Source organism: Eucalyptus grandis, chromosome 2, assembly GCF_016545825.1.
Source record: "Eucalyptus grandis isolate ANBG69807.140 chromosome 2, ASM1654582v1, whole genome shotgun sequence".
Classification (NCBI taxonomy): domain Eukaryota; kingdom Viridiplantae; phylum Streptophyta; class Magnoliopsida; order Myrtales; family Myrtaceae; genus Eucalyptus; species Eucalyptus grandis.
Window position 1 is genome coordinate 36169601 of NC_052613.1, and position 13535 is coordinate 36183135.

The window sequence follows — 13535 nt, forward strand, 5'->3', positions numbered from 1 at the left end:
CATTAAGTTAATCTGGCAGCTTAATCAATTTTGTCTCCTTTTACTTCCCCCTGGGGCTAGAGCCTTTACAACCTTTTTTTTTTTTTTTTTTTGCATTCATGGTAATTTGACTCGGTTACGTCTGTAGGAAATTCAACCTCTAAATTTGGACTTTCTCTCGTGGTTATTTGCCATAATATCATCATCATTTCAAACAAGAAATTATTTGGAATGGTCGATTTGTGCTTCGGGCTTACTTTTGAAAGCAAGTTTGCTAATGAAGGCCCCGTTTGGTTGGGCTTTCCCAAGGGGCTTTCGGCCCCGAAAGCCCATTGGGGAAAATATTTGGTGTTTGGCAATCATTTTCGAAAGCTACTTGGCTAAATGTCAGCATTCCGATCTGAAAGCCCAAAGCTGGGAGGACCAGCTTTGAGCATTGAGCATTTTGGAAATGCCCGTTTACTATTCATCGATTACTATTCATCTTCTTCCTCCTCCTTCCCTCTTCGTCGACTCTTTTGTTCTTCGTCTTCCCCGCCGGCCGAGAGTTCGGCTTCCGGCAGGCCGCCACCGCCGCGTGGGGGTCCCGCGTCCCGGTGACCACCGCCCGGGGTGGTGGGACCCCGCGACCCGGCGGCGTCGCTGGGTCGCGCGAACCCAAGCGATGCTTTGCCTGGTCGCGTGAACCTAGGCGACACCGCCCGAGGTCGCGCGGCGTGCGACCTAGGCGGGCGTCACCCAGGTTCGCCGCGCGACCCAGGCGACGCCTGCCTGGGTCGTGCGGACCCAGATCTGGCCGCTAGCGAGGCCTAGGCGGCGCCGCTTGAGGTCGCGCGACCTCAGGCAGCCTGGCCGGCGGCCGATCTAGGTTCTCTAGACCTTGGCCAGCCTCGCCGGCGGTCAAATCTGGTCGCCGGTGGTTGGCCCGCCGTTGAATTGAGTTTCAATGGATTTAAAAAAAAAAAAAAAATGAAAGCCCTTTGAAAATGTTGGGTTTACCAAACGGTATTTACACCAAAGTCACTTTCCAATGCCCAATTTGCCAAACGTCCAAGCATTCCCGAAAACTCCTTTACCCCAAAGATATTTGCATTTGGCCAAGGGCATTCCCTTAAAGCCGAACCAAACAGGGCCGAAGGCCTCTTCCAAGAAGCAGCCCTAGCCTTTGATTAAGAATATCCAACTTATGAAGTCTTTTCTCCTTGCCTATTTCTCTAGGACCATTGATGGTCAATGTTGTTGAGGGAGTCTTATAAGCAATCGATGGACTTCTGTAAACTCATTTACTATTCTATCAGTCGAGCAGAGTAATTTACGTTAATCAACCACAGCTACCCAACTTCATCGGAATCTTCCAGTCTTAACATTATTCAAAACATATTGTGATTGTCGTTAATTGATGGAATTGACATAAGAAGTTCTCACCTTGCCTTGAGCAATTTTTCACTTTCGATAATTATAAGGTCCCTGATATGGATGGGCGATGTCTCTAGTTTCAAAATAAGATGGAGCGTAGTGAATTAACCGCTCATGCTTCAAGCAATTGATTTTCTACTGCATCATTGTACTTCTACGATATGTTATTGAAGACACCGAGCAGATGTTCAGAATTCAGAGCTAGATTTCTTTTTGCGTTTGCAGGTTTTTGCTTTCAAGGAATCAACAGGTAAATTAGCATCTCTGAATGAAAGCTGATTGGTATTAAAGCGGGTGACTTCTGGTGAGGCGAATGTTATTTACGTTCTGGCTTTGTCTTCGGCACTTGTTCATGAAAATCCAAACTTTTTAGCTGCTCGATTTCAGCTACGTGAAGGAAGGACTAGTTTTTAGGGCAGCTCTTGGGAAATAGATTTACAGCCACAGTGGCGTAGGAACGATGTCGCCTTTATATGTGGTTGCATTGAACCTTTCATAGTATAAAATTGGAACCTAAAAATTAAAACATATAATGAGAATGCAATCTTAAATTAAACGGGATTAAAACTATTCCTAAGATGCACCTACCTAAATGCGATTTCTGTTCTTTATATTTTGCATTTTCCTTTTTTGCTTTCGATTTCTTTTTTAATTTTTTTAGAATTTTAATGACCAACTCACGGCCGTTAGAATCGAGGGGTGATATTTTTACAATCTCAAAGCATGAATGGCAAGTTGAGAAGATGTCAACGTGATGCAGTGAAGATTTAGCTCCAAATACTCACTTCTTTACCTCGCAGAAAGCAACTTTCATCTATGCATACTATTATCCAATATGAGAAAAAGTTGACAGCAACACTCACAGGAGACCCAACAAGAAGCGCCAGAAGCTACTTCAACAGAACGAAGACCCCACCAATCACAAAGGCAAGTATTTCATCCAAATTAGATAAAAACAAATCCTCATTCACTGCACAAATACATACGGACAGCAAGCTCGTAGGACATCTTAAGCCCGTTTCGAGCATAAGAATGTGATAATCCGACATGAAATCGATACAAGTCCAAAGCGCCGGTTTCTTACGTGGATAAACACGCTGAGGAGGTCCAAGTAACGCATAAGGAACACCAAACAAAAACCAACTTTACTGGACTCAAATCTGGGTAATAGGGAATCCTATCATTTTTTTTTATGTGTTTCAAGCCTTGAAACGCTACAATTTGATGGAAAGCGAATGTAACATCAACGCAGCATCTCTCTATACGTTCACATGACTAGAACACTATCAAATGAGATCGCAATCCGCACGTTCCACATATGAACAAAAGCGACCAGCAAACACCCGTGTTATGTTCAAGGCTTGAAATGATTAAAATTCGATGACATATCAAAATCCAGAAAGCTTACGATTTGGAGTCGGGCATTCTGTCGAACGGGTTGTGGACGAGTGGCATGAAGCACTCGGTAAACAGAAAAGCGTACAATTTTGGAGAACCATGTGACGTAGGATCCTCAGCTAGACAATGGCAGAGACAAAACCTGAGTTCCAACGACAGACGACAATCGAAACAACAATTTGAAGCTCTCGGCAAAAGGCGATGCAGAACAACCACCTGATCGAGTCTCAGTGAATATCGACCGTACACTACGTTACAAAGGCATATCCTCGAGTTATTGAAACATGGGTGGATGCGCTGGAGCTGCAAAACATCAACATCGAGACACGTATCAAAACTCCGAGATGGGCCTTGAAAGGTGTCGATAAATATATTTATTAAAACTAAAATCTTGGCCATTGTCCGATTGATATGCTTCGAAGAGGCTTGATTTGAGGCCAGCACTTCTTTTTTCTCGGGGACACGTATCAAAACTCCATCAACGTTGATGGAGAATTTCTGGGGATTGACCCAGTTGCAGACTCCAATGGTTTATGCTTATGAAGAGCCAGTGAAAAGAGATGGAGGAAGGAGGAGGAGGACAATGAACAAACTAAAGATTGGACTCCCGAAAATATTTTATGTTAACAGTTATGTTAATCAGAATATCATCCAAAAATATTTCTTGTTCTAAAATATCTACTTACTCAAAATGAGAAATAAGTCTAGCATACCGGAAAATGTAAAAAAAAATCTCAAGCAATTACTGAAGCAAAGGCAGGCCTACGCACGAGCGTCCGATTAGAGTAAGTAGATCATTAAAAATGTTTTAACATGAAATTGATGGTTATAGGTGTAATGCAAGGGTGCTTTAGGAAATATGATGCGAGATAAATGCCACTTTTCTCTCGTCAATTACCTGAAATTGGGGGTTGTCTATTATAGATGTAATGCGAGGATCACTTAGGAATTGGGAAATCTCACTTTTGGCTCGAATGTAAGGATTTTTTCTTATTCTTTTTCGGTCAGCATTACACAAGATGAAAGGATCTGCTCTACTTGGACGCCTTCATTTTCGTACTTAACTTAGGCTTTCAATTCTCATATTTACTTGAGCCCACGTTACTGAGCTTATAGGCAAATGGGCGCTGTTAGACGCTTGAAGCATCTTTTCCGATGTTTTTTCATCATTGAACAATGTTTTCTAAGTAACTTCACAGACTTTTATGGTTATTCTTGACGATCATTACAAATAAGATCATTGCATTTTCTGATTTCCTCTCTAAAGAAGTAAATAAACTCATTCAATAAAGCGACATCATATGGTTGTGCAAGAGGGACCCTATATATCTAGCTGGGGTTTCCTATCTTATATGTTTCACTTCAGTTGCTAAGGGGACTTGCTCCTCAGGTATGTACACGGTATGCTAGGACCTGCATCAAAAAGACATGTTGAGGTTTTTTTTGGTTCAGAACTATAAGTTTTGCTCTGTTTTCATCATAAGGCAGGATCAGGCCAGTTATGGGGGAAAAGTGCCAAAAGTCTTAAACCTTTTGTGATTGTGCCGATTTGGTCCTAAACCTTTTTAAGTTGTGCCAATTCAGTCCTTTCCGGCCAATTTGGCTGGATTTTGCTAACCGGTCGCCGGCCGGCGACGTGACAACTTTTTACTAATATTTTAATATATTTTTTATTTTTATTTTTATTTTTATTTTGTTTATTTTGTTTATTTTTTTTATTCTGCTCTTCTTCCTCCAGCCAGTCGCCGGACCTTGCCGGCCACCTCGCCAGTGGCCGCGGGGGCGACCTCGCGCGGGGCGGCGAGGCTCACCATCGCCGGATCTGGCGAGGGTCGAGCCTCGCCCATGGCCGGCGAGGCCACCCTCGAGGCCTGGGCGGCGAGGGCGAGCCGCGCTAGCTCGCCGAATATGGCGGCGGGTCGGCGAGCAGCGGTGGACGGCATCGAGCGGCAGCATTGCAGCGGTGGTCTCACGTGGCCAGGGTTTCCTCGGCTTGCCCGGAGAGGACTCTCTCTCTCTCTCTTTCTTTCTCGATCTCTCTCTCTCTCTCTCTCTCTCTCTCTCTCTCTCTCTCTCTCTCAGGTCCCGCCCAGATCGAACGCCCTCAGATCTCGAACCGAATCCTTGAAGACCGCGAGCTCCGGCCTAGTCCGACCAACGCAAGGCACAAAAAAGACCAAGGCCTCACCGGAGCTCGGGCGCTTGAAACCAGGCGCGGCCATAGGCCGACGGCCGCGGCTCAGTGCGGTGGCCGCCGGTCTACCCCCTCCGACTCTCTCCCTTGCTCGAACCCCTTCACTCACCGGATCCGGCAGCCGGCGGGCTCGCCCTCGCCGGCCATGGGCAAGGCTCGACCCTCGCCGGATCCGACGAGGGGCGAGCCTCGCCGCCCGCCTCGAGGGCGGCCTCGCGCGGGGGGGCGAGGCTCGCCCTCGCCGGATCGCGAGGTCGCCCCCGCGCCACCGGCGAGGTGGCCGGCGAGGTCGACCTCGACCTCGCCCGGCCGTCGCCTCGGCCGGTCGAGCCGAGGAAGAAGAGCAGAATAAAAAAATTAACAAAATTAACAAAATAAAAATAAAAATAAAAAAATTCAAAATATATTAAAATATTAATAAAAAGTTATCCACGTCAGTCGGCCGGCGACCAGTCAAAAATCCGGCCAAATTGGCCAGAAAGGACTGAATTGGCACAACTTAAAAAGGTTTAAGACCAAATCAGCACAATGACAAAAGGTTTAGGACTTTTTGGCACTTTTCCCCAAGTTATGGTGTGGGGACATAGTACGTCGCCAAGAACATGATGATGAGAATGGGGGCAGGGAAGTCGTTTCAGCATGTGGAAATGATGACTCCTCTTATGCCTATGATCGCTTTCCTTTGGATGAAACATTACTGATTTTCCGGTGGAAGGTCATCCTCTTGTTAATGTCAGAGCCAAGGTCATCCTCTTGGCTAAACCTCTTAATACTTCCCATCTCAAGGTCTTCCTCACTACCTACAACATCCCATTTAAGGGCAGATGCTGTTCATTTGGCTACACACTAGTCCAGTTTATTATGGTATGTCGTAGGGAATTCTCTATGACGAGTATGACAGGAAATTATGGGCGGAATTTTCAGAAACCAACGGAATATAAATGTTGTGTTCTGGCTTTTCCTGTTATTTTCTGCCCCCGTCTTTCTCAAATATCTTGTTAGTGGGATATAAAAGTTCTGAGATTGTTTTCTCTCAACAACATTGTTTTCTGTTGCTGCAGGAAGATGCTAAGATACAGAGATTATAGTGTACCACTGGCTAAGACTGATTTAGACAAAATTACCCAATTCAAGCATCTTGGGGTAGCTGATGGCAAGGACTTTGTCAATGGAAATGAAGACAAGAATCCATTCGATTCTGTGACCTCATCTTCGTGTGAGAAAAGTGTTAACGCTTCAGTAAATGTTGGTGAAGCTAGCATTCCTGACAGAGATGAAATTCATGTCTCTAAAGCTAGGTCCATCCATCAACTTCCCATGCAACTATGGCCATGAAAGTCCTGCTGAAGACATGCCACAAGTTCTCCGTGCTCTTTTGGATTTACTCAATGAAAATTACTAAAGGCGAAATAAGGTGCAGTCCTTATTCCAAGAGATCATGTGGAGACCCAAAGAATCGAGAAATGTGTGCAAAGTAAATAAAGAGAAATATTAGGATAGGAGTACGGTCATGCAATAAAGTCACAGTTTGACCTCTAGCATCTTGAGAAAGCATTAGCTTCTACATGGAGTTTGGAAAAGTTGCCTCCATATTTTCATGGGTTTAAAAGTGAGACGATTAGATACGAAGAAGCAGGAACAGTATACACATACTTAGGCCCGTTCATCAAAATCCTTTCCTGATTTCAGAGTAAAACCTGTCTGAGTTCGACATATCCTGATCCGGATCGTCTTTCATGGAAGCTCAGGTGAGGCTACTGGAATTTTTTATTCATAGGCTTTTGCTACGGGGAGGAAATCTAGGCAGTTTAGGACTGTTGCCATCCTAAGACGGCAGGCTTACGAGCTGTTCTAGCTTCTAATGGGCGTCTCCCACTCCCCACAAACAAGCCTAATTAATTGACGTGTGGGATCAATTGCCTAGAGTGCATCTGATTATCGCTGACATTTTCTTTAGTGTGTTGATGGTTGAATTGTGCAATGCGATTGTCGGACAATCATACCAGAGGCTTTAAATTGTTCATGCTTACAAACTGAAACTTGGGTCATTATGCATTTGCAGGTTGCCTTTCACTAAACATTAAACCACGAAACAAGCCCGTTATGAATTTTACTGTCGCAAATCCAACCTCAAAACACAATTCAGAAAATTCCTCACGTCTCATGTTGGGAGATAGCTTTTCACAGCCTGCTTCCCAGCGGCCGCCACCACTACTGCAATCACCTCCAATCACCCAGCTGATCTGGTATATATAGAAGGAAGTGAGCAAGTTGCCGGAATTTCAACAATGAGTTCCCACGTGATGTACGGATTAGAACCTAAACGATAGATGCAAAAGTTTTTAGATTCTCATGTTCAGTGGTGCTTAGAGCTTCTCTCCAATAGGTTAGAGTATTGGTGTCCTGTTAAAGGTGTAAATAACAGAAAGGAAGGTAATATAGCGGCTCATAGTTTAGCTAAGTTTGCTTTAAATGTGGATCCCTTTTCTTCGAGAGAGTTTTGCTCTAGTTTTCAACTCGCAGTCGAGTGGGCTTGCATTTGTTCGCGATCATATTAAAGAAAGCCTACATAACACGATGCTCCCAATCTTGGCGCAGCTGCTGCCTTATATAGCACACCTGTCACAAACAAACAATTCTGCTATCTCATGATGCTGCAAAAATGAGAAAAACATAGTACTCAAGCACAAAAAAAATTCCATAAAATATTAGGATCCTCAACACAAGCGAAAAGATGAACTTATAAGCCATGCCAATTAACAAATGATTTGCGTAGTTAAAATCTTTCTAAATAAGTAATGCATTCCTTATCTCAATTGAACGAATTTTATCTTCCTAACACCAATCTACTTATGAAGGCTATCTCTTCCATGATTATCTAGAAAGTGGTACACACGTGTGCAGAATTAACAATTGGGAAGGAGCATACCACTTGTCACCAATGTGGTAAATTAGGCTTATATACCAACACAGCAATTTCCATTTAGGCCTAATTAATGTGCTAATTGGGGTCATTGTACACTTTAAAGCATTCCTTCGGGTCATTCAATTTGCAAAAAGAGGATTTTGTAAAAAAATACCTTAGGGCGACATTCTAATATTGTTACGCCCCGAACCCCGAGCGCGTGTCCATCCCTCTCTGGTCGATAATAATTTTGCGACTTCCCAGGACTAGTCGCTGACCCTTTTTGTTTTATTGCACATGCAGAAGTGGATTAAAAATCCCCTAACAATAATCATCTCGAGATAAAAAAACAGGATACGAATTCACAGAACAAACATGCTTTTATTTTCACATAATGTCAAGTACATGGTCTATGACCAAAAGGCCACAAAAACCAACTTTCCAAAAAGAGTTGGTCCTAGCTGACCAACACTTCACATCACTTCCTCTCGGCTCCCGGTCCTCCACTTGATGACCCTGGAAATGTTGTCCCACAACAGGGTGATATCATCAAGTCTAAACTCTCAACCCCAATTAGGAGGGAAATATGCCCAGAAGTGTCCTAATCACACAATCACACAATCAATGAGACTTACCTAGTCTTAGATTCACCATGTAGGTCAGTACAATTTATATCACAGAGAACATGAGAGCATGAGCAATAAATAAGCTCTAATAACTAAAACGCCACACTCAATTAATTATGTATTCCTAGTTTTCATCTCGGCATATAACACGGCCTACTCTCTGTTCGACGGTCTTTCAACATTGCCAGGCATCGTCTCACCCCATTTAGCACGGCACGTTTCTTTATCATACGGCTTTCCCAAAGGAGCATAGGGTCCATAATCAACTGCGACCGGCTTCCCGTTGTTCAGGGGTATCCCGAATAGGGATAACGTCCAACTTAACAGCCCATGACGATTTCTCTTAACCATCACACGATCACTCAAATATGGCCCGGGGCATCGTGCATTGCACTCAAATGCTTCAATTAAAATGGTGAGCCTAACATTTTTCTTCATATTAGAAATTCACATGAAATTACTCGTGTGTGGGTATACAATCAACTTGACCTCGAAAAATTGATATTCTTCCTTTTTAAAATCCCACTATTTCATATAGTACTAAAAACCATTTTCGGTGTCAAAACCCGACACCGGGATTTTCTTAATAAACATTGGAAACTCACAATCTTTGAAATTAAATACCAAAATCCAATAAGCACTCAATTTACATAATTTAACACTCAATTGCAGAAATTAACCACACCGTTGCAATCAGCACGAAATTCCGGTCACCGACTATCCCGGCCTAATTTCTGGAAAAATAATTAAAATTAAATAAATACTGAAATTAATTAAATAAATCAATTTAAATTCTAAAAATACTAACTTAGGCCAGAATCATTAAATTAATAACCAATACGGACTCGGAGAAATTCCCGAACCCTTCTAGATAAATAGTACAATTTAGTTAGGCCTTAGCTAAACCATGCTAACCACCTAACATGTCTCATTAAATAATTACATTTCTAATTTAATCTAACTAACCACCTAATTCCTAATAAAATAAATCTAAACACCCCTTAAACGTCATTAGCCTACTAAGCAGAATTTAGAGTATAAACTCACCGGTTAATTGCGGAAACCGGTTCACCGTGACAATGGCGCGATGGCGGCCGAAATCTAAATTTTCGACGATGTCAGTGAACTTGGCCCGGGCCTAAAACAGGCCCAACAAATCTCAATCCAATCTGAGATTTTCTTTTGAATTGGACTGGGCCTGAAGCGGGCTGACTTCGCGGGCTTGGGCCTCAAAATCGCGGGCTTCTTATTCTGCTGGGCTTCTAAAAGGCGTGGGCTTGCTGCTGACCAAGACTTGGACTGCTGGACTTATTTAATGGGCTGAGGACTGCTGACTTTTTGGGCCGAAATTGGGCTGAACAAAAGCCCAAAGGAGCTGCTGAAGTTTTGAGCTGAATCTGAGTTGGGCTTCAATTTGCTGAGCCCACGATCAATGGAAGGCAGTCAGTGCTGTTGCTGGGCCGAGACACACTCAAGCGAAGATGGACTGGAGTGCGTGGGCTTGTTGAAGGATCGGTGGACTGGCGCTCGTAGGGGCTTCACTGGCGTGGCTGAGGAAGACCAAGGAAATACTGACCAAGGCGATGAAGACTGCTACCTCGGTGATGCTGCGAAGACACTGGGCTTCTCTGGACGTCGTGGCTGGAGACGCACGAAGCAGCGAAGATGAAGCTTCTCGCGGACGTTGGGCCAGGTGGCGTCGTGGACCATCAATCGTGGAACTTGCGGTCAACAATCCGACCGAGAAGCTGCAGCGTGAGACGGCAGGGGGAGATAACGAAGACGGAGCAGCTTCGGACGGATACTGCTTCAAACGGATGCTGCTTCGATGGGGTTTTGCAGGCGTGGAGTAGAGGCGCGGGTCAACGAAGCCAAAGCCGGGAGGGATTTCGGTGGGGTGTTGACCGAGTGAAGTGGAGGCGCGGCCATGTGGCGTGGGGTAGAGCTTCGGAGGAAACTCCAAATGAAAGGAACAAAACCAGAGGACGTGGGGGCAGCTCGCATGGGTTAAGAGAGAGAGAGAGATCGGTGGGTCGCTAGTCCTTTTACCGAACTGAAGAAAACAAAAGGCAGAATAAAAACAAATAAAAGAGGGAAGGGATAAGGGAAGAAGGGAACGTGCGAAATGGATTGAGAGAGAGAGCCGTAAAAGAGGATAAGACGAGACCGGTCAAAAAAGAAAGGAAAATTGAAGACCAAGCAGAGAGTTGTCGGGTGAGGGAAAGCACGCGCGAGGGAGAGTGAGAGAGAGGGGAAGACCGAAGAATATGGGGAAAAAAATTAACAGGATTTCAATATTAATCTAATCTTGGTCTCACAACTTCCATTCAATCCAATTTGATCCCCAAAAATCCTCAAGATGAAACACGTGATCCTCACTTGCTTTCTTGCACCATAATTCCCTCAAATAACAAGTCTTTGACAATAAAAATGGCCATTTTCCCTCGATTCCGAATTCTACTTTATTTTTCTCAACATTCGATTTTCTGAACAAATAAATCGGTTGATGTCAAATTTGAATTCGAAAAAGCCCAAACAACTTTCATTCATCGATTCTCTTACACCCCGGATGCCAAAAGTCTCTTCAAATTGGCAAATCGAGTTTCCACTCATTCTTCGCATCGTCCGCAATGATTTTCCTTAAAAATTCCGAACTTGGCAGAAATTCCTCGAAAGGTGAATCGACGTTCCTAGAATAACTCATGACACGACATGATTTTCGATTTCTGAAATCGAATTCAAACTCGTGGTTATTTTCACTTCGACACGTTTTTAGCGTGACCTAGACTATCATGTAATTTTCAAAATTTTTTAATGCAAATGACCCGTGGTCGATTTTTTCGAGCCACAATGAACCCATTCAACACAATGGCGACTCTCGATTGTCGTGAAAATCTCGATGATTCAAATATGAACACATGGTACTAAAACGACAATAAAATCAAACTAGTATCGATCGATGAGAATTTTCCAATTTAGTGGAATCACCCACGATCGGTCACACATCTCATTCGAATCAATCTATATCTGATTTCAAATCGATTTTATACTGTGCTGTAATAGCCTCTAAAGATGAGCATGGTTGAGAAGTCAATTATTGGTCGAATTCTCTAGTCTATTTGCCTTAAAATCTCTTATTGACTTCCCCAGATAATTTAGTTATCTCTTGAGTGGCCAACTTTGAAAAAAACACTATAATCGTGTCAATGAAAAGCCCAACTTATCCGATCGAAGTCAGGACCTGAAAATCAGGATGTCACAAATATAATGATTATATTCATGACATGAATGATCAATACTTTCACTTGTTTAGGTATCAAATTTCCTTGTGATATTAAATATTTTCCATAATTCACCCATTCAGCCTATTTATGTTGATTTCAAAAGCTTTTGGTGATATCATTTTAAAAATAAGAGGAGAATCTTTGTATTGTAAAAGTATAAGTCAAAAACTTATTAGCACTAGATCAATATAGATACTTTGAGAAAAATGATATCGTGAGACAAAATTGTGGCTAAGCATAATAGGTGGATATTCAATAAATGGAAATTGTAATTGTAAGGGTAACTTTAAAAAGTGAAAGTTAGAAAAATTATACTTTCAGCTTAAATATGTAGATGAAATGAGAGATTGTGAGATAAAATGGTGGTTATGCCTTTTTTTTTTCAAAAAAAAAAAGTGGGCGTTATTTTAATACGGAAATTGTATTTGTTGGGGGTAATTTCGTATGGCAAAAAATGAAGTAAATGACACTTCTAACTTAAATATATGGATGTCCTAAAAATATTCGTCACGATTCATAAGCTCTTTTTATTTTTATTTTTTTGGGTCAAAACAAGTTCTTTTCATTGCTTCAAGTGATTCGGGAATTACAGCCTAGTTGGGCCTTCGAATATAAAAGGTCCCATAAAACTTGAGGAGGATTAGTTGTCGAATTACAGCCCACGAGCCTCTTTTTACGCATGCTTCGTTTTCTAGTAGAGTAGCACGTCTCACTATCACAAGCAGCTAAAAGCAAACTGCATTGTTTCAAATTATTTTTGTGATCACGTCAGTTTAATAATTTTTAGAGAGGTTTGTCAAGTATGATTTCCGGATACCATCTAATTGAGAACTTGATTAGCATTTTCCCCATCGAGAATTTGATTAATTAGACTACCAATAGTTTTGAACCTAAGTTAAGAACAGAGTGTTAAGTATAAAAAATTAAGAACAAAATGAGAGATGTAGATCCCCATTGTGAATCACATTCAATCTTACCCCATCCAGTATAACAATTTTAAAGAAATGAAAAGGACTTCAAAGATATAACCTTTGATATTGGAACTTTGAAAGTATATGGTGACATTTTAATTATATTCTAATTATCAAGCCACCTTTCCAAAGTCACTATCTAAACTACCTAACTTCTATGGCTGTGTGTGGTTATCTAAATAAATTGATTTTTGATAAAATAGCATTTGATTGAAGTGAAAAATCCTAGTGATTTTCTCATGTTCAATTTTGTGTTTGAATGATGATAGATCTTGCAATGCCCTATATCATGTCAATAATGCAATTAGAATGTTCAAGTCTAGAGTATCAAATCAATCGGTAGTCAAAATGTCGATTTGTCGCACTATTATCACTAATGTTAGCCAGCGCTTTCTATTTCTAGATATGATTTAGCTAGATGATTTTGAGAATGGTTAACAAGATTGATCCATCAAGTAATTTATCAGATTATAGATATACCTTTAAACAAATGGGTCATGTAAAATATATTAAGAAAAGTCTGACATGCATGACATTCCAATCTATACTTTTTTTATAAGAGAAAAAGTCACTAAAAACATTAAACTTTATCTAATGTGATAAAGATACCCAAAACCCTTTTTTGTGACATAAACAAATTCAAAATCTGCGAGACACATTTGCTCTGAAATTCTTTTCATAACACAAAAAATCTCAAATTTATACTCTCATGATACATTCATCCCAAATTACAGTACAAGATATTTTCGTTTTTCACATTTT

At 41.8% G+C, this 13535-nt stretch overlaps 1 protein-coding gene and 1 long non-coding RNA gene across 5 annotated transcripts in view; one reads left to right on the forward strand and one right to left on the reverse strand.

Annotated features, from left to right (window-relative positions):
- The window catches only part of LOC120286322 (putative disease resistance RPP13-like protein 1), an 85885-nt gene that overhangs the window by 49610 nt on the left and 22740 nt on the right, over positions 1-13535 (forward strand). The gene's annotated exons all lie outside the window — the stretch shown is intronic.
- On the reverse strand, positions 8254-10582 carry LOC108957542. The gene is made up of 2 exons (XR_001984376.2): positions 9566-10582; positions 8254-8408 (listed from the first exon to the last, which is right to left on the reverse strand). It is a non-coding gene; the product is annotated as an uncharacterized LOC108957542 (long non-coding RNA).